The sequence below is a fragment of the Malus sylvestris genome, chromosome 5, assembly GCF_916048215.2.
Source record: "Malus sylvestris chromosome 5, drMalSylv7.2, whole genome shotgun sequence".
NCBI lineage: Eukaryota > Viridiplantae > Streptophyta > Magnoliopsida > Rosales > Rosaceae > Malus > Malus sylvestris.
In genome coordinates, this window is record NC_062264.1 from 4370981 (window position 1) to 4391224 (window position 20244).

The 20244-nt window shown below is 42.1% G+C and overlaps 2 long non-coding RNA genes across 2 annotated transcripts; both read right to left on the bottom strand.

The window, feature by feature from the left end:
• Positions 1–9687: 9687 nt before the first annotated feature.
• On the bottom strand, positions 9688–10890 carry LOC126623195 (uncharacterized). Its single transcript, XR_007623692.1, has 2 exons — positions 10734–10890; positions 9688–9897 (listed from the first exon to the last, which is right to left on the bottom strand). It is a non-coding gene; the product is annotated as an uncharacterized LOC126623195 (long non-coding RNA).
• Positions 10891–17017: 6127 nt separating this feature from the next.
• LOC126623194 (uncharacterized) lies at positions 17018–18243 on the bottom strand. The gene is made up of 2 exons (XR_007623691.1): positions 18064–18243; positions 17018–17227 (listed from the first exon to the last, which is right to left on the bottom strand). It is a non-coding gene; the product is annotated as an uncharacterized LOC126623194 (long non-coding RNA).
• Between the last annotated feature and the right edge of the window lie 2001 nt (positions 18244–20244).

Below are 20244 nucleotides of genomic sequence, written 5' to 3' on the forward strand. Positions count from 1 at the left end.
TCAACAACAAACAACAACAACAAAGCCTTTTCCCACTAAGTGGGGTCGGCTATATGAATCCTAGAACACCATTGCGCTCGGTTTTGTGTCATGTCCTCCGTTAGATCCAAGTACTCTAAGTCTTTTCTTAGAGTCTCTTCCAAAGTTTTCCTAGGTCTTCCTCTACCCCTTCGGCCCTGAACCTCTGTCCCGTAGTCACATCTTCGAACCGGAGCGTCAGTCGGCCTTCTTTGCACATGTCCAAATCACTGGAGCCGATTTTCTCTCATCTTTCCTACAATTTCGGCTACTCCTACTTTACCTCGGATATCCTCATTCCCAATCTTATCCTTTCTCGTGTGCCCACACATCCCACGAAGCATCCTCATCTCCGCTACACCCATTTTGTGTATGTGTTGATGCTTCACCGCCCAGCATTCTGTGCCATACATCGCTGGCCTTATTGCCGTCCTATAAAATTTTCCCTTGAGCTTCAGTGGCCTACGACGGTCACACAACACGCCGGATGCACTCTTACACTTCATCCATCCAGCTCGTATTCTATGGTTGAGATCTCCATCTAATTCTCCGTTCTCTTGCAAGATAGATCCTAGGTAGCGAAAACGGTCGCTTTGTGTGATCTTCGCTAGATTGCTCCGGTCATTAGTGTGGATAAGTATATAAATGGATAGAGATAGGAAAGCAAACACAAGATGTACGTGGTTCACCCAGATTGGCTACGTCCACGGAATAGAAGAGTTCTCATTAATTGTGAAGGGTTTACACAAGTACATAGGTTCAAGCTCTCCTTTAGTGAGTACAAGTGAATGATTTAGTACAAATGACATTAGGAAATATTGTGGGAGAATGATCTCGTAATCACGAAACTTCTAAGTATCGGAGTGTGGTGTCGTCTTGACTTGCCTTATCTGTCTCATAGGTAGATGTGGCATCTTCTCTGGAAGTACTCTTCCTCCATCCAGGGGTGGTATCTTTAACTGGTGGAGATGCACAAGGTAATGTATCAATTTCACTTGAAGCTTACTTGTAGTTTCAGGCTTGGTCAAGCGCGATACAAACCATGTAGTAGGAGTCCCCCAAGTCGCCGAGCTAGGGGGTCTGCTGAAAGAGGTGACAGACAAGGTAAGCAATCAGAGCTCCGACTGATTGTTCACCTTCTCCCCATCTTGCAGCAGCATGAAGGATAAAGAGAAGAAAAATGAAAAGAGATGATATGAGATACTTTTGCTTTTGAAGAAGTAACTTTCCACAGGCTTATTCTTGAACTGAGCTGGAGGGTTTTCTGGTTTCCTCCAGAGTACAAGGCCGACTGAAGAATTTGAGGGTCAAAACAAGTCCATCAAATCTAGAGTACGTTCCACCCTGCTGATATGGGATACTTTTGCTTTTGACAGAGTAATGGATGTATCGGCACATGTGCTGTTACGCTTGTCTCCACATGCTTCCTTGTATCCTTCGCACTTGCCCTATCTGTTCCTCAAGCAGATGCGGAATCTTCCCTGGAAACATAAGATGTTGAAGATGAGTACTCGAGAGCAATGCCAGGTAAGTAATCAGGTAAGGGGTTCCAGGCAGTCAGTTCCTGGCTGGAAGCTTGATTCCAAGTGCTGACTGATTGCTCTCTTTCTCCTTGTCTTGCAGGTAAAAACAAGGCCAAAGGAAAAGACAGGGAAAAAGCATGATATGGGATACTCTTGCTTTTAACCTTGATGATATGAGATATTCTTGCTCTAGTATAGCTTGTTTGCAGAGGTATTATCGGGGGGAAAGAAAGCTGAATATTTCGAAAGGCTTCGTTGGGAGTGCCCTCTCAGATATGATGAAGGGTTGAGCATTTTTGCAGGTCTGCCTGTCCGTTGGGGATAGAGGTCGACATATATAGGAGTCTCCCTAACAACAAGTAGTAATGCTATTCCTTTACCCTACTTGGTCATAGCACGGTAGTGGGAGCTGCCAGTTTCACATGTTTTAACTCTGTCAGAGCACTTTGAAAAAGTGGTCTGTGGTATCTGGCTCTCGAGATTCGGAGAACGATGCCTCTTCGCTTTTTGAGAAAGCAATCATGCTGGGGGTCTGGCTCTCGAGATTCGGAGAGCAGTGTCTCTTCGATTTTTGAGGAAGTAATCATGTTGGGAGTCTGGCTCTCGAGATTCGGAGGGCGGTGCCTCTTCGATTTTGGAGCAAGCAATCCTGTTTGGAGTGTTGTCTCGAATGTGAGTAAAGGTTGGGCATGTTTGGTTGTGAATACATGTATAATGTCCTCGTAAAGCCACAACCTACTACGTAGAGTAGGCTCTTTAGACTCGTCACCAACAATTTTCCATGCCATTTCTTGTATCAAATCATGCATCCATATGCAATTGTTGTGATCTTGACAGAGGAGAGACTTCTCACTTAGAACATCTATCACAATACGACTAGAAACTCCAAAAGAATTAGAATTATCTAGTATTTCAATTACTTGCTTTGTGTTCTTCCCTTTGTGGAAACATGCAACATCGAGAAAAATGCCCTTTTACATCTCTTCTAGTCCATCATAACTTATTTTAAGTTGATCGAAAATTTCTAGCTTTGGAATTTTTAACAAATTATGCCGATCACTACGCCAAGCATCTAGCCCTCTCTTAAACAAAGCCGACCCCAAAATTTGAAGAGCTAATGGAAGGCCTCCAGCATGATTAATGAAATAATTTGAAGAGCTTTAGTGCTTCGACATCCTTTAACACCTTGACATTATGACATAATGTTATGTCATGCTCGACCAGCAGACGTTCATTTCTAGTTGTAATGATAATTCTACTTCCCATGCCAAACCAATCTTCCTTTCCAGCTAGTGCTTGTAGCTGCTTTATTTGATCCACATCATCAAGTACAAGAAGAACCTTTTTGTTGCATAAGCATTTCTTCGTGTAAATGATTCCCCATTCCAATTATCCAGCAATGGTACTGTTCCTTTACCCTCTCTTCGCTTTTGAGAAAGTAGTCATGTTGGGAGTCTGGCTCTCGAGATTCGGAGGACGGTGCCTCTTCGATTTTGGAGCAAGCAATCTTGTTGGGAGTGTTTTCTCGAATGTGAGTAAAGGTTGGGCATGTTTGCTAGTCTACCTTGCCACGAAGCACAGAGGTTGACACACAGGGACTTTCCAATTATCCAGCAGTGGTACTGTTCCTTTACCCATGTGGGTAATAATATGGTAGCTAGACCTTCAAAATTTATGTGTCTAAACTTTGTTAGTGCTGTTTCTTTGCTATTCTTTTACCTTTCTTGGTCAGAGCGATGTAGTGGGAGATGCAAGCTTCACGTGCTCAACTTTGGCAGAGAACTTTGGCAAAGTTATCTGTGGTACCCATGAGCTATTGTTGCGTGTGGGAAGTGGGTGATTGAACAGTAAGATTCATGTGCTTTCTACTTTACCAGAAGTCTTCGCCAGAATGCCTATAATTTCTGCAAAGCTGAGTGTGCGTGTAACAGGTGCTGACAAGGCTAGAAAAGTAGGTGCCTCTTCGATTTCTGAGATCGGCCCTCGTGGTCTCTGAGCAGCCCAGCTTTTGAGAAAGCGAACGCCTCTTCGATTGATTCGGAGAACGATGCCTCATCGATTTTTGAGAAAGCAATCATGCTGGGGTCTGGCTCTCGAAGATTCGGGGAGCAGTGTCTCTTCGATTTTTGAGAAAGTAATCATGTTGGGAGTCTGGCTCTCGAGATTCGGAGGGCGGTGCCTCTTCGATTTTGGAGCAAGCAATCTTGTTGGGAGTGTTTTCTCGAATGTGAGTAAAGGTTGGGCATGTTTGCTAGTCTACCTTGCCACGAAGCACAGAGGTTGACACACAGGGACTTTCCAATTATCCAGCAATGGTACTGTTCCTTTACCTTCTCTTCGATTTTTAAGAAAGTAGTCATGTTGGGAGTCTGGCTCTCGAGATTCGGAGGACGGTGCCTCTTCGATTTTGGAGCAAGCAATCTTATTGGGAGTGTTTTCTCGAATGTAAGTAAAGGTTGGGCATGTTTGCTAGCCTACCTTGCCACGAAGCACAGAGGTTGACACACAGGGACTTTCCAATTATCCAGCAGTAGTACTGTTCCTTTACCCTTGTGGGTAATAATATGGTAGCTAGACCTTCAAAATTTATGGGTCTAAACTTTGTTAGTGCTGTTTCTTTGCTATTCTTTTACCCTCCTTGGTCAGAGCGATGTAGTGGGAGCTGCAAGCTTTACGTGCTCAACTTTGGCAGAGAACTTTGGCAAAGTTATCTGTGGTACCCATGAGCTATTGTTGCGTGTGGGAAGTGAGTGATTGAACAGTAAGATTCATGTGTTTTCTACTTCCCCAGAAGTCTTCGACAGAATGCCCATAATTTCCGCAAAGCTGAGTGTGCGTGTGACAGGTGCTGACAAGGCTGGAAAAGTAGGTGCCTTTTCGATTTCTGAGATCGGCCCTCGTGGTCTCTGGGGAGCCCAGCTTTTGAGAAAGCGAGCGCCTCTTCGATTTCTGAGATCGGCCTTCGTGGTCTTTGAGCAGCCCAGCTTTTGAGAAAGCAAACGCCTCTTCGATTTCTGAGATCAACCTTCGTGATCTCTAAGCAGCCCAGCTTTTGAGAAAGCAAACGCCTCTTCGATTTCTGAGCAGACGCCTCTTCGATTTCTGAAGCTCCGTCGAGTGCAGATTTTTATAGGGGCTGACATTAAGTTCCAAAGCACACTTGAATCTCCACCAGTAGAAGCTTCATTCTTGCACTTCTAAGATATTGATTTGTCCGACCTCTTCTCTCTTCAACACCTTTGAAAATTTCTGGCCCCTCCGACCGTCGTTTTGACTTGAACCTTGTTGAAGAGGCAGCCTCGCCTTCTCCAGACAACATATGGCGCCCATCCTTCGTCTCCCCTACTGGTCCTCTTACCGTTGGGGATTCCGTGATGAAGAATGATATGACCGCTGCGGTGGTGGCCAGGAACCTTCTCACTCCCAAAGATAACAGACTACTTTCCAAACGGTCTGATGAGTTAGCTGTTAAGGATTCGCTGGCTCTCAGTGTTCAGTGTGCAGGTTCTGTGTCTAATATGGCCCAACGCCTATTTGCTCGAACCCGCCAAGTTGAATCATTGGCGGCTGAAGTGATGAGTCTCAAACAGGAGATTAGAGGGCTCAAACATGAGAATAAACAGTTGCACCGGCTCGCACATGACTATGCTACAAACATGAAGAGGAAGCTTGACCAGATGAAGGAAACTGATGGTCAGGTTTTACTTGATCATCAGAGATTTGTGGGTTTGTTCCAAAGGCATTTATTGCCTTCGTCTTCTGGGGCTGTACCGCGTAATGAAGCTCCGAATGATCAACCTCTGATGCCTCCTCCTTCTAGGGTTCTGTCCAGTACTGAGGCTCCAAATGATACCCCTCCGGTGCCTTCTCTTTTTGGGGCTCTACCGACTGCTGAGACTTCTCCTAAGCAACCTTTGTGAAGGCTCCCTCTTGTGTGTTTATTTTGACTCATGTATATGTACATATTTGTAGCTTATCGGGGATATCAATAAATAAGCTTTCCTTCATTTCAACGTATTGTGTTAAATACACCAAAGCCTTCTTCGCTAAGTTCTTTGAATTTTCTTTTGTTGAAGCTTGTATGTTGAAGCTTTCTGAGTAGAGCATGTAGGTTGGGGTAGTGTTCCCTTAATTTCCCGAGTGAGGAAAACTTCTCGGTTGGAGACTTGGAAAATCCAAGTCATTGAGTGGGATCGGCTATATGAATCTTAGAACGCCATTGTGCTCGATCCTGTGTCATGTCCTTCGTTAGATCCAAGTACTCTAAGTCTTTTCTTAGAGTCTCTTCCAAAGTTTTCCTAGGTCTTCCTCTACCCCTTCGGCCCTGAACCTCTGTCTCATAGTCGCATCTTCTAATCGGAGCGTCAGTAGGCCTTCTTTGCACATGTCCAAACCACCGTAACCTATTTTCTCTCATCTTTCCTTCAATTTCGGCTACTCCTACTTTACCCCGAATATCCTCATTCCTAATCTTATCCTTTCTCGTGTGCCCACACATCCAACGAAGCATCCTCATCTCCGCTACACCCATTTTGTGTACGTGTTGATGTTTCACCGCCCAACATTCTGTGCCATACAGCATCGTCGGCCGTATTGCCGTCCTATAAAATTTTCCCTTGAGCTTCAGTGGCATACGACGGTCACACAACACGCCGGATGCACTCTTCCACTTCATCCATCCAGCTTGTATTCTATGGTTGAGATCTCCATCTAATTCTCCGTTCTTTTGCAAGATAGATCCTAGGTAACGAAAACGGTCGCTCTTTGGTATTTCTTGATCTCCGATCCTCACCCCTAACTCGTTTTGGCCTCCATTTGCACTGAACTTGCACTCCATATATTCTGTCTTTGATCGGCTTAGGCGAAGACCTTTAGATTCCAACACTTCTCTCCAAAGGTTAAGCTTTGCATTTACTCCTTCTTGAGTTTCATCTATCAACACTATATCGTCTGCGAAAAGCATACACCAAGGAATATCATCTTGAATATGTCCTGTTAACTCATCCATTACCAACGCAAAAAGGTATGGACTTAAGGATGAGCCTTGATGTAATCCTACAGTTATGGGAAAGCTTTCAGTTTGTCCTTCATGAGTTCTTACGGCAGTCTTTGCTCCTTCATACATATCCTTTATAGCTTGGATATATGCTACTCGTACTCCTTTCTTCTCTAAAATCCTCCAAAGAATGTCTCTTGGGACCCTATCATACGCTTTTTCCAAATCTATAAAGACCATGTGTAAATCCTTTTTCCCATCTCTATATCTTTCCATCAATCTTCGTAAGAGATAGATTGCCTCCATGGTTGAGCGCCCTGGCATGAACCCGAATTGGTTGTCCGAAACCCGTGTCTCTTGCCTCAATCTATGCTCAATGACTCTCTCCCAGAGCTTCATTGTATGACTCATTAGCTTAATCCCCCTATAGTTCATGCAATTTTGTACGTCGCCCTTATTCTTGTAAATAGGCACCAAAGTGCTCGTTCGCCACTCATTTGGCATCCTCTTCGTTTTCAAAATCCTATTGAAAAGGTCAGTGAGCCATGTTATACCTGTCTCTCCCAAAAGTTTCCACACTTCGATTGGTATATTGTCTGGGCCTATTGCTTTTTTATGCTTCATCTTCTTCAAAGCTACAACCACTTCTTCCTTCCGTATTCGACGATAAAAAGAGTAGTTTCTACACTCTTCTGAGTTACTCAACTCCCCTAAAGAATCACTCATTTCATGTCCTTCATTGAAAAGATTATGAAAATAACCTCTCCATCTGTCTTTAACCGCGTTCTCTGTAGCAAGAACCTTTCCATCCTCATCCTTGATGCACCTCACTTGGTTCAGGTCCCTTGTCTTCTTTTCCCTTACTCTAGATAGTTTATAGATATCCAACTCTCGTTCTTTGGTATCTAGTCGTTTATACATATCGTCGTAAGCCGCTAACTTAGCTTCTCTGACAGCTTTCTTCGCCTCTTGCTTCGCTTTTCTATACTTTTCACCATTTTCATCGGTCCTCTCCTTGTATAAGGCTTTACAACATTCCTTCTTAGCCTTCACCTTTGTTTGTACCTCCTCATTCCACCACCAAGATTCCTTTTGGTGTGGGGCAAAGCCCTTGGACTCTCCTAATACCTCTTTTGCTACTTTTCGGATACAACTAGCCATGGAATCCCACATTTGGCTAGCTTCCCCCTCTCTATCCCACACACATTGGGTGATTACCTTCTCTTTGAAAATGACTTGTTTTTCTTCTTTTAGATTCCACCATCTAGTCCTTGGGCACTTCCAAGTCTTGTTCTTTTGTCTTACTCTTTTGATATGTACATCCATCACCAACAAGCGATGTTGATTAGCCACGCTCTCTCCTGGTATAACTTTGCAATCCTTACAAGTTATACGATCCCCTTTCCTCATTAGAAGAAAATCTATTTGTGTTTTTGACGACCCACTCTTGTAGGTGATCACATGTTCTTCTCTCTTCTTAAAGAAGGTGTTGGCTAAGAAGAGATCATATGCCATTGCAAAATCCAAGATAGCTTCCCCATCCTCGTTTCTCTCCCCAAAACCATGGCCACCATGAAAACCTCCATAGTTACCTGTCTCCCTGCCCACGTGTCCATTTAAATCTCCTCCTATAAATAACTTCTCCGTCTGAGCAATTCCTTGCACCAAGTCTCCAAGATCTTCCCAAAATTTCTCCTTCGAACTCGTATCCAACCCTACTTGAGGTGCGTACGCACTAATCACATTGATGTTCTTGTCCTATTACAATCTTGATTGCCATAATTCTATCTCCTACCCTCTTGACATCTACAACATCTTGTACCAAGGTCTTGTCCACGATGATGCCAACACCGTTTCTCGTTCTATTTGTGCCCGAATACCAAAGTTTAAACCCTGAGTTTTCTAGATCCTTTGCCTTACTACCAACCCACTTAGTTTCTTGTAGGCACATAATATTTATCATTCTCCTCACCATAACTTCCACTACTTCCATAGATTTTCCCGTTAAGGTTCCTATATTCTACGTTCCTAAACGCATTTTGCTCTCTTGAACTCTACCCTTCTGTCCTAGCTTCTTCACCCTCCCCCGTCTAATAGGATCAAAGTACTTCTTTTGTGTGTCCCGGGTAAAGTTGATAGGAGGATATGCTCCCAAATAACTTTGAGTGGAGTCGTTCGAAAAGAAGTTTCTATGGCCCCCTTGCTCATTTAACACTGCATCCGGGTGCCGATGGAGATACAGCGACCCTTGCTCACTTATCACTGTGCTCGGGCCACACAGCGCGCCACTTACGGGTGACGCCCTAGCTTTAGCGCAATTTTGTTCTGGATTCATTTTCATAAGGATTCGACGTGATCATGGAGTGCCGGCTGTCGACTACCTGACGCCCTCCCCCTCCTCCTTTATCCGGGCTTGGGACCGGCCATGTAAGACATAGGCGGAGTTATTCTTCTATATCCTTCATTTCTCTTTAATCTCTAACGCAAAAATAAAACGAAAAATCACAAAGTGAATCAAATGGAGCATAAGATGTTTATATATGACTTCTTTTATAGTACGACTTCACACTAAAGATAGAATTAGTAATTTATATAAATCGAATGAATAAAAACAAAATTTTGAAAGTGAAAATATCGTTTTTGGTTTCTATTTTGTACCTTTCTTTGTATAATTCTTCTATGTTTGTCCCTTCATTCTTCTATATCCTTCATTTCTCCTTAATCTCTAACGCAAAAATAAAACGAAAAATCACAAAGTGAATCAAATGGGGCATAAGATGTTTATATATGACTTCTTTTATAGTACGACTTCACACTAAAGATAGAATTAGTAATTTATATAATTCGAATGATCAATCTTGAGCTCTATCTCGTCAAATTAATGTACACAAATTTTGGATGGTGTGTGTGTGTGTCAATGTTATCCTATTCTCTTTCTTTATTTATTATTTATACTAAAAATTCGTGCAAAATGGCTTTTTAAAATTTCAAATAAATTCGGAAATAAAAGTGCAAATAGTAGCTCCCCATTTTTCAGGCAACTTTTGACACACCCTAACCCGAAGACTAGGACGTGCTGGCCGTCACGTGAGCGTGACGTAACCATAAACGCAAGCGGAAACGATTAAATAATAAAATACGAGTCAACGAAAACCACTAAATGCAGTTATTTACAACCTAGCATTCTATGTGCATAAGAGTGTACTAAACACACATAAACAGAGCATAAGCGTCTAGGTGCAGTCAAGTAGGACCATAACTAATTTACAACACCCTCGGGTGAATCCTACATTTATTTAGTCTGTCAGAACGCCGAAGTAGTCCTCGTAGGCCACCAACGCCTCAACTATCAACTAGAACCTGGAGGGGCGAAAAACAGAAAACGTGAGTGGGCGAAAATAAAACTTTTCCAAATCATTTCATAAATCCACAATTATAACCCCTTTTTGGAAAACCTGTATACTTTCCCAGAAAAATAGTATATAGCATATATATATCTCAACCATCTCGATCATCAATCTTATAACAGATTCAATAAAGAATGTACCATGCCAAATTCAACAGTTTAGTATGAATGCATTGACATAATATAAATCAGGTAAAAGAAAGTAATCAATCGGAGGCCCTCTAATGGCCCTGAATGATTGAACCTAGAGCTCAAAATCTATCACTCTCACTCTGCCGGAGTCACCTCTGTGACCTGTCCGGCCTTCTGCACATAAGTCGGAACCACCTAATGTAGTCTGTACGACTTAATGGTTAATATTACGCTCTAGTGCTTTTCTCATCAATCATCTGTACACATAATCTAAGGTCACCCACCAGTCGAAATCTCATTAACACTCTACGACTGGCCCGTCGCACCCACTCCGCGTGGACTGTGCGACCAGCATCTACTTGGATCCAAGGCGAGCGTGCGATGCGGTGAATACTATAAGCACTAAACCATGGTGCAGGATATGAGCTCAATATATATCATCATCATGACAGTAATTAAATACTCACCTGATACTCACCTGTGCGTCCACAACACCATCTTACATATATGCATCATACGACAGTTCATAATATTCATAACATTCTATGCATGGCAATCAAATCATATTTCATTTCATTTCAATATACTTTTCATTTAATTTTGATTTCTGGGGAAATCGAGTATATAGGTATATATATAAAAACAAATGCCCACTCACTGGTATGTTGCCGGGTCGTAACCCCCTTGACGCCCCTGGATGTGCTCGTCCTCGTTATAAGTCCCACCTAGAAGTGAAATAACTAAAAACGTCATTTAACGCACAATTAACGCACCTAAACCAAACTAGGTAATTAATTCTTCATACGATGCTCAAATTGGGTATATGAATATACCACGGTGACCTACACAAACTCAGGATCATCCCCATATTTTTAAAATAATTTTTGGACCCTTCACGCGCCCCCACGCGCCTGAAATGGCACGGACCTACGCGCCCCCCACGCGCGGCCATGTGCGTTGCACACTGACGGCGTCAGTTAACGCCGTCAGGAATATTCCGAGAATATTCCGTTAAAACCTAACCGTTCCGTTAACGGCGTCAGGAATATTCCGTTAGAACTAACGGAATATTCCTGCTTCTTCTCCGATGGACTCTCGCCGGACTCCGGTCACCGGAAAACTGGGAAAATTTTCTATTTAACTATTCTCACTCGTTTTTCGTCCATTTTTCTCGAATTTTACACCAAAATGAAGCATTTAACATGTACAATCACGTTGGAAGGGTTTTAAGCATTAAAAACCACGGGATCATACCTTCCAAAATTTCCCAAAACTCGGCCAAACGTCGAACTAGGTATTCCGACATCCAAAACTTCCAACCAACCCACTCCGAGCTTCCTTGGGACTTCCTAAAGCTCAATATGAGCTTGTTTTGGCCTAAAACACAACCAATTCAAAGCTCATGAACAGTACACATTCACGGCAACTTTAGAAACTAGGGTTTTCGAAGTGAAACTTACCTTAAACTGGTACCTACGTGATCGTGGAGTCCTCAGGATTGCAATGGTGGTTTTAAATCCGGCGTTGGTATTAGTTTTAGGTGGTTTTGGTGGTTGCCCGTGTGTTCGAGAGGGTGAGAGAGAGAGTGAAAGTTTTCTGAGATGAAAGAAGAAAAGAGAGAGGAAGGAGTTACGGGTTTTAGGGAGGGAAATAAGGAATGGGGATCCCACGTGGCCCCTTCTCAGTCCTTAACTAAACTTAATACAAAAAAAATGTAAACCTAATTCTAAGTTCTTATCCCACAAGACATTTTAATTAACCAAAAGTTATGAACTTAGATTAAAACCAACTTTACACTTACACACCTTGTCACGTTTAGGGATATTTTCGTACTTTCACGTCCTCGGAATTTATAATTCTGGGACGGGCTGTGACAATCTCCCCTCCTTATAGAATTTCGTCCCCGAAATTCCAGTCACCAACCAGTATCAAAACTCATAAAATAGCCTCGGATACATATCTCTCATCCGTTCTTCTGTCTCCCATGTAGCTTCTTCCGCTGTATGGTTTCTCCACAATACTTTTACCAAGCTCACTGTCTTATTCCTTAGAGTCTTATCTTTCCAATCCAGTATAGTCACTGGTTCCTCATCATACGTCAAATCCGGATTAATTTCCAAAGGTTGAGGAGGAATCACATTTGAAGGATCTGAAACATAATGCCGAAGCATCGAGACATGGAACACATTATGTACCTTAGACAACTCTGGAGGCAGCTCCAACCTATAGGCAACTTCACCAATCCTCTCAGTGATCTCATAAGGTACAATGTACCTGGGACTTAGCTTTCCTTTCTTTCCAAAGCGAACCACCCCTCTCCAAGGCGATAATTTCAGAAATACATAGTCGCCCACATTATACATTCTATCCGTGGTATGTCGATCCGCTAGGCTCTTTTGTCTATCCTGGGTCGTTTTCAGGTTAGTCTTAATCACCTGAATATTCTGAGTAGTCTCATCCACAATCTCTGGGCCCTCAAGTATTCTTTCACCGACCTCTGACCAACATAATGGAGTACGGCAAGCTTTTCCATAAAGTGCTTCAAATGGAGACATTCCAATACTCGAATGAAAACTATTATTATAGGCAAACTCCATCAAATCCAAGCGATCATGCCAAGAGTCACCAAATTGCATCACAGAGGATCTCAACATATCCTCGAGTGTCTGAATAGTTCTCTCTGACTGACCATCTGTCTGTGGATGATAAGCTGTACTGTAAAGCAATCTAGTGCCCAAAGCTTCTTGAAAAGCTGTCCAAAACTTAGAAGTAAACCTCGGATCTCGATCAGATATGATATTCACTGGGACACCATGATACTTTACGACCTTCGAAATGAATAACTTAGCCAGCTTATTTAAAGGATACTTCTCCCTTACTGGAATAAAATGTTCTGATTTGGTAAGTCGATCTACAACCACCCAAATGCCATCAAAACCATTTTGTGTACGAGGCAGCTTATACACAAAATCCATCGTTATATTCTCCCATTTCCACTGGGGAACGGGAAGTGGTTGCAATCTTCCAAACGGCTTCTTTCTTTCAGCCTTAACTTGCTGGCAAACAATACACCTACTTACATACTCTGCAATTTCCCTCTTCATACCCGGCCAATAGTAAAATGGTCGAATGGTATGATACATTTTAGTTCCCCCTGGGTGCATAGCATAAGCCGAACAATGTGCTTCATCCAAGATTTCTTTCTTCAGTTCCTCATTATTAGGCACATACATCCTGTTCTCTTGCATAAGCATACCATCTGATCCTCGGATCTTGAGATCTTTCTTCTTCCCTTCCTTTCTTAAACTGATCAATTCTTGAATTTCTTCATCCCACGATTGAGCTGCAAGCACCCTATCAATTAAAATTGGCTTGACTTGGAAATTGGCAAGAAAAGCTTCACTTTGCTCTTCCAATTCTAACTTTACTCCAGTAGATCTCAACTCTGCCAGAAGAGGAACACGACTGGCATACAAAGCATTAAGTCGCCCTTGAGGTTTCCTACTCAGAGCATCAGCTACCACATTTGCACGACCCGGATGGTACTCAATCGTGCAATCATAATCACTTAACAATTCCAACCATCTTCTCTGACGAAGATTAAGATCATGCTGAGTGAAAAGGTACTGAAGACTTTTATGATCGGTAAAGATCTTACATTTTTCGCCATAGAGATAATGTCTCCAAATCTTCAAAGCAAACACAATAGCTGCCAACTCAAGATCGTGAGTCGGATAGTTTCTTTCATGAGTCTTCAACTGCCTAGAAGCATAGGCAATCACTCTACTATGCTGCATCAAAACACAACCCAAACCATTCAAAGAAGCATCACTGTAGATCTCGAAGTTACCATTATCATCAGGAAGTACTAACACCGGTGCATGAGTAAGGCAATGTTTCAATTGCTGGAAACTTTGCTCACAACTTTCATCCCATTCAAACTTAACATCCTTCCTGGTTAACTTCGTTAATGGCAAGGCAATCATAGAAAAGTCTTGAACAAACCGTCTATAATAACCTGCCAAGCCAAGAAAACTCCGCACCTCAGTGACCGTTCGAGGTTATTCCCAACTTTCCACTGCTGCTATCTTTTGAGGATCCACTTGAATTCCCTGAGCTGATACCACATGTCCCAAAAATGCTACTTGATTCAGCCAAAACTGACATTTACTAAACTTGGCATATAACCGGTGTTCCCTCAATTTCCTTAACACCAAGTTAAGATGTCGAATATGGTCTGATTTCGACTTAGAATATACCAGGATATCATCAATAAAAACAATAACAAACCTGTCAAGATATTCTTGGAATACTTCATTCATCAATCTCATGAAAGCTGCAGGAGCGTTTGTCAATCCAAATGGCATAACCAAAAACTCATAATGCCCATAACGAGTCCTAAAAGTTGTTTTATGAACATCCTCCTCTTTAATCTTTAATTGATAATACCCAGACCTCAAATCGATCTTAGAAAACACACAGGCACCTTTGAGCTGATCAAACAAATCATCTATACGAGGCAAGGGATAACGGTTTTTAATCGTTACCCGATTCAATTGCCTGTAATCAATACACAATCTCAAAGTTCCATCCTTCTTTCTCACAAACAATACCGGAGCTCCCCAAGGTGAAGAACTAGGCTGAATGAAACCTTTATCAATTAATTCTTGCAATTGAATTTTCAACTCTCTTAATTCCGCTGGTGCCATTCTATAAGGAGTCAATGATATAGGGTTTGTACCTGGAAGCAATTCAATCGAAAACTCCACATCTCTATCTGGGGGCAATCCAGGCAAATCATCTGGAAATACATCAGGATAGTGTCTGACTACTCCGACTTCCTCCACACTACTGGGAGCAACATCATTCAAAACCACATGTGCCAAGTATCCCTGACAACCCTTGGATAACAATTTCTGCGCCCTTATGGTAGAAATAACACCATGCCTCACCCCACTTCTTTCACCCACAAAAGTAACCTTAGGTAGTCCAGGACGAAGAAAAGTAACTGATTTCCCGTAACAATCTATATGGGCGCGATTATAATGCAACCAATCCGCCCCTAAAATCACATCAAAATCCACGATGTCTAACGGAATAAGATTAGCAGGCATGATTACATTATCTACCATCACTGGACACCCAGGATAAAAACTATCAACATAACATTTATCCCATCTAGGCATAGCAAACTCTAAATCAAACCCTAGAGGTAAAGGATGAGGTCATGTCATTTGAGCAAATGTATGAGAAATCACAGAGTGTGTAGCACCACAATCAATCAAAACTCTAGCAAAATGACCAAGAACATTCAACGTACCCATAATCAAGTCTGGATGGTTCTGAGCATCTTGCAGCGATATGTGGTTAACACGTCCATGAGTTGGCTGTCGTCCTCCACGACCTCTGCCACTCTGATTACCTCGTCCCTGATGAATACGTCCTTGACCTGTCTGGGCAGGCGGCCTAGACGGCCCTACACTACTAGCAGCAACTCCGCTCTGTTGGGGCTGACCCCCCTGATACCACTGAGATCCGCTAGCTGGCATAGACGGATATGAAGTATAACCTCCCTGATCCTGAGAATATCCACTCTGAAAATAAGGATCATGGGAATAGTGATACTGTCCCGGAGCATAAGGAGCAGCATCACCCTGATAGTGATAAGCACCACCACGACCAACCTGGCCATAACTGCCTGAATTAAAGTTCTGTTGAGTCGGTGCTGGTATTGGCATAACAGGCTGCTGGGGCCTCTGCTGATTCTGGGGACAATACAGAGCTCTATGTCCTGTCTGACCACATGTAAAACATGCACCACTGAGTCTCCTACATTCCCCATGATGTCGGAAATTACAACGGCGACATAACGGAGGACCCGAACCACCAGTACCACCAAAGCCTCTCTGACCAGAAAATCTAGGTCCATTACCAAACCTACCACCTCCTCTCCTCGGACCTGTGGCACTAAATCCACCACTGGAAGAACTCGAACTCATTCCACTTTTCTTGAAATTCTGCGTCTGACGAGGTCCTGGAATGGAAATACCCTTACCTTTATCATTTTTCTTCGGACCATTACCCTTATCCTCGTCATCCTCACTGTCCGGAAGATTATCAGAGTCTTCCATCCGGACCAGAATCTCAAAATACTCATGATAATCGGCACAGGGAAGTGCATTGGCAAACGTTTTGTACTTCTTCTTAGATCCCAACTTGAAACGACGAAGCATTTCTGCTTGATTACCCGCTAAATCAGAATCATAACGGGATAAATCAGTAAACTTCCGGTAGTACTCATGTGCAGACATATTTCTCTGCTTCAGCCTGGTGAATTCCTGTTTCTTGCGATCTATATATTCTGGAGGAACAAATCTCTTCATAAAATTTTCCTTAAATACCTCCCATTCGGCTGCCCTTTCAGGTGCCATGTGCCTCGACTGATTTATCCACCACGCCGCTGGCTCACGGCCCAAAAACCTGGTGGTGGTCTCCACCCATCTATTAGCTGGCAGGTTTCCCTGACTTTGCATCACTTGAAAGGTCTGCTTAATCCGATCCAACCACTTTTCTGCCCCCTCATAACCTTCATTTCCCTCAAAGGTTTCCAATTTCAGATTATACATCGTTTCTACAGGTGTTCTCTGAGGAGGACGGATACTAGCCTGAAAAGCCTGAGCCAGTGCTTCCCCTAACTGGGCTATATCGGGGAAATTAGGCTCAGCAGCACGGCGAGGATCTCTACGAGGCGGCATAATTCTGACAGAAAACATCAAAAAAATCAATAGAAGAACTCATTAGTTATACAGGACTGCAACCTATGTTCTGATACCAAACTGACACACCCTAACCCGAAGACTAGGACGTGCTGGCCGTCACGTGAGCGTGACGTAACCATAAACGCAAGCGGAAACGATTAAATAATAAAATACGAGTCAACGAAAACCACTAAATGCAGTTATTTACAACCTAGCATTCTATGTGCATAAGAGTGTACTAAACACACATAAACAGAGCATAAGCGTCTAGGTGCAGTCAAGTAGGACCATAACTAATTTACAACACCCTCGGGTGAATCCTACATTTATTTAGTCTGTCAGAACGCCGAAGTAGTCCTCGTAGGCCACCAACGCCTCAACTATCAACTAGAACCTGGAGGGGCGAAAAACAGAAAACGTGAGTGGGCGAAAATAAAGCTTTTCCAAATCATTTCATAAATCCACAATTATAACCCCTTTTTGGAAAACCTGTATACTTTCCCAGAAAAATAGTATATAGCATATATATATCTCAACCATCTCGATCATCAATCTTATAACAGATTCAATAAAGAATGTACCATGCCAAATTCAACAGTTTAGTATGAATGCATTGACATAATATAAATCAGGTAAAAGAAAGTAATCAATCGGAGGCCCTCTAATGGCCCTGAATGATTGAACCTAGAGCTCAAAATCTATCACTCTCACTCTGCCGGAGTCACCTCTGTGACCTGTCCGGCCTTCTGCACATAAGTCGGAACCACCTAATGTAGTCTGTACGACTTAATGGTTAATATTACGCTCTAGTGCTTTTCTCATCAATCATCTGTACACATAATCTAAGGTCACCCACCAGTCGAAATCTCACTAACACTCTACGACTGGCCCGTCGCACCCACTCCGCGTGGACTGTGCGACCAGCATCTACTTGGATCCAAGGCGAGCGTGCGATGCGGTGAATACTATAAGCACTAAACCATGGTGCAGGATATGAGCTCAATATATATCATCATCATGACAGTAATTAAATACTCACCTGATACTCACCTGTGCGTCCACAGCACCATCTTACATATATGCATCATACGACAGTTCATAATATTCATAACATTCTATGCATGGCAATCAAATCATATTTCATTTCATTTCAATATACTTTTCATTTAATTTTGATTTCTGGGGAAATCGAGTATATAGGTATATATATAAAAACAAATGCCCACTCACTGGTATGTCGCCGGGTCGTAACCCCCTTGACGCCCCTGGATGTGCTCGTCCTCGTTATAAGTCCCACCTAGAAGTGAAATAACTAAAAACGTCATTTAACGCACAATTAACGCACCTAAACCAAACTAGGTAATTAATTCTTCATACGATGCTCAAATTGGGTATATGAATATACCACGGTGACCTACACAAACTCAGGATCATCCCCATATTTTTAAAATAATTTTTGGACCCTTCACGCGCCCCCACGCGCCTGAAATGGCACGGACCTACGCGCCCCCCACGCGCGGCCATGTGCGTTGCACACTGACGGCGTCAGTTAACGCCGTCAGGAATATTCCGAGAATATTCCGTTAAAACCTAACCGTTCCGTTAACGGCGTCAGGAATATTCCGTTAGAACTAACGGAATATTCCTGCTTCTTCTCCGATGGACTCTCGCCGGACTCCGGTCACCGGAAAACTGGGAAAATTTTCTATTTAACTATTCTCACTCGTTTTTCGTCCATTTTTCTCGAATTTTACACCAAAATGAAGCATTTAACATGTACAATCACGTTGGAAGGGTTTTAAGCATTAAAAACCATGGGATCATACCTTCCAAAATTTCCCAAAACTCGGCCAAACGTCGAACTAGGTATTCCGACGTCCAAAACTTCCAACCAACCCACTCCGAGCTTCCTTGGGACTTCCTAAAGCTCAATATGAGCTTGTTTTGGCCTAAAACACAACCAATTCAAAGCTCATGAACAGTACACATTCACGGCAACTTTAGAAACTAGGGTTTTCGAAGTGAAACTTACCTTAAACTGGTACCTACGTGATCGTGGAGTCCTCAGGATTGCAATGGTGGTTTTAAATCCGGCGTTGGTATTAGTTTTAGGTGGTTTTGGTGGTTGCCCGTGTGTTCGAGAGGGTGAGAGAGAGAGTGAAAATTTTCTGAGATGAAAGAAGAAAAGAGAGAGGAAGGAGTTACGGGTTTTAGGGAGGGAAATAAGGAATGGGGATCCCACGTGGCCCCTTCTCAGTCCTTAACTAAACTTAATACAAAAAAAATGTAAACCTAATTCTAAGTTCTTATCCCACAAGACATTTTAATTAACCAAAAGTTATGAACTTAGATTAAAACCAACTTTACACTTACACACCTTGTCACGTTTAGGGATATTTTCGTACTTTCACGTCCTCAGAATTTATAATTCCGGGACGGGCTGTGACAACTTTGCCAATCCTTCGAGTTATAATCAATTTATACGATGCTTTGGTATATATTACAAGTTCATATTCTTCAAAAGTGCTTTTAAATGACTAAATAGCGTTTTTGAAATTAATTTTTAGTAAAAATGCAAATTAATCATAGAAAAACAATTAAAGTACTTCTTACAAAAAACACATAACTGATGCTTATTGTAGGAATTACTTTAAGTGTTTTTGGAACCAAATGAACCCTTAATTTTGTCCAACTTCATTTTGAAAATGTAAGATATACACTTCATAAACTAAGGGGCATTACAAATACATATTCACCAATAAATCCGTCCCAAATGAGTCCTTGTATACTACAAGAACTAAAAGAATCACAACGAAGCATGCCTAATAGCAAAGCAGTGAGCATACTTCAATCACTTTGTTAAAAGTCGAGCTCACTGGGAACTACAATATTAAAAGGATAAATAGAATCGCTAATCTCAACTTTCCATATTCCATCTAGTTTCGTTTGCCTGAGCATCTCTAATAATGTATGCAAGTAAAGTAGCCAAAATTGTACAACATGGGCTTATGTGGCGTGTTACCTACTTATTTTCCTTGAAAAAATTGGGACACTTAAAGCTGGTTTGGTATTGCTGTACTTTGAAAAAAAACAGCTTCTTCTGTGCTGTGAGAATAAACGGCTGTGAAATAAAGCTGTAAAGTGTTTGGTAAACTTTTTTTGTAAAAATGCTTTTGAAAAAAAAAAAGCAGTATTATAGTGTTTGGTAAACTTTTATGTAAAACATATGTGAAAAAAACCGGTTTTTCAAAGCTGGGTTTTGCAGCTTCTTGTTTTTGGCCTTTTTTTTCACCCAAAACTGTGAAAAAAAGCTGAAACTGAATGTTTACCAAGCACAAAAAAGCTCCAAGTTTTTTTTTATACCAGTTTTTTTCAGAATTATCTCAGTAACAAACCAGGCCTTAATGAACT